Here is a 2,184-nt window from a genome sequence, read left to right as displayed (position 1 = left end):
TCTTCTTCGTGTGATGACTCTGATGTTTTTCCTGCTGTTAGTGACTTTCCTTTTCTACAACCTACTTCCACTTGCTGAGGATAAAACCATCTCTCATCTCGCGAGTCATGTCAACGACTTTATGACTTTTTTAAAAAACGATGTGTATTCTGTTGTAACAATTCTACCTAATAAAACTGAAAACTGAAAAACCAAACCAAACCAACACCAAATTGTATTCTAGGGAACAAGAATATGAGGAAAATAAAGATGAGGCTTAGGGAATAGGAAGCTATATGCGCAGCATATCTTCCTACTCCCTAACCTTTTATCACTAACTTTTAATTTATGAGACCTTGATTATAATGTTTAGGCAAGCAAAAGAATCCATAAATGGCTGTTATTTGTTAAGACTGCAGAAAACGATTTACATTAGGGGAAAATAAGTTTCTAACTGAAAGGCCGCTAAGTATGGTTGAGCAGGGTGTGCACTGTTCATCTCCAGGGGGCACTATTCTCACTGTAGTCCAGGTGATTGTCACTCTTTGGGATTTGTATTACTTACACAGTCTTCACCACAGTGTACACAACTTGTACACAGTTCCAAGCATCATTATGGCTTCGTAACCGGGGCAATCAATTCTTCCCAGTGGAACGAAGGTGTCACTTACCAAAGCGGATGTTTAGAATCTAGGGATAGACATTACATCTGAACCTCTCTGGCTTAGAAATCATGCTCAGGCCCTTTCAGCATAGTAATAAGCAAAGTCACAAGGGGCTGAGCCCCAGAGTGACAGACACTGTCCTCAGTGGTGTGGATGACGGAATGTAGAACTGTCAGTCCCATTTGAAGGACATGAGAAGCTGGAAAAAAAGACTGCTTGGAATTTACCCAGGATTCCAATTTAGAGTGGGGAGAAAAACAAAAACTGTAAAAGAATCATTTGTGGGAGAATGAGGAGAGTATATATAAAGGGGGGAAATGGCTTCTTGCATCATGTGACCGACAGCAAGTCAGGAAAATAAAGCATTAAATCTGAAAAATCTAACACCCTTTTGGTTAAAAAAAAAAAAAATAGAAGGAGGACGAGAAAGGTGAGAACCTTACACTCAGGTGGAGACCACAGTACTAATTTAAGGAAAGTTGCTAAGTGTCTCTTGTAGACACACACAGACACAGACCCACATACAGTGGCTAAAATCCTACCAATGGGAGATGGCTTTCAAAAACAGAATGGGGAACTTGCTTAGATTAAAATAACAACCAGTTTCCCAGTGCTAGTTGGTGGACATTAGAGAAAGCTAAATAAAGCATCCACGTAAGTTCCAGTGGATTTTAGGTGAGGCCTACTATGGACACGCCCTCCTCCACCCCTAACGGCCACCCCATGTCACCCTTAGGGCAAAAAGAAAACCACAAAAGGACTTATTTAAAATTTCAGGTTCCACTTCATGTTCTACTCTGAATAAGGAGTTTCAGACCTGCTTAGGGTGCTGCTTCCATGTTCATTGCAGCATTATTTACAATAACCAAGATATGGAAGCAACGTAAGTGTCCATCAATGGATGAATGGATAAAGAAGATGGGACACACACACACACACACACACCTGAAATACTACTCAGTCATAAAAAAGAATGAAATCTTGGCATTTGTGACAACATGGATAGACATTGAAGGTATTAGGCTGATTGAAATAAGTCAGAGATAGACCAATATAGTATGATTTCACTTATATGTGGGATCTAAAAAACAAATGAAAAAAACGAACAAGCAAAATAAAACAAAAAACAAACTCTTACATACAGAGATCAGATTCATGGTTACCAGAGGGGAAGAGGGTAGGGGGAAGGGGGAAACGGGGGAAGGGGGAAACGGGGGAAGGGGGTCAGCTGTGTGGTCATGGATGGTAACTAGTCTTGTGGTGACGGTCACTCTGTAAAGCAGAGAGAGGCTGACCTATAAGCTGCATGCCTGAAACTTAGAAAAACAAAACAAAATAAAACTCCATAGCGTGAATTAGGAGACGGCACAGAGGAAAAGGTGGAGGGAAAAGGAAGTGAGAAGAAGCTTGGTAACAAAAATAAACTCCACTTCCAATGATGGCCCTCAGTGATTTTGGCTCAGCTTCAGGGCAAAAGGAAGGTAAATTAAGATTTTACTGGAGGAGAGAAATCAGGGTGGGAGGAGAGTGTTTATGATGC

This window comes from Camelus dromedarius, chromosome 15 (genome assembly GCF_036321535.1).
Source record: "Camelus dromedarius isolate mCamDro1 chromosome 15, mCamDro1.pat, whole genome shotgun sequence".
NCBI lineage: Eukaryota > Metazoa > Chordata > Mammalia > Artiodactyla > Camelidae > Camelus > Camelus dromedarius.
The sequence above is the reverse complement of the archived record's forward strand: the minus strand, read 5'-3'. Positions refer to the sequence as shown.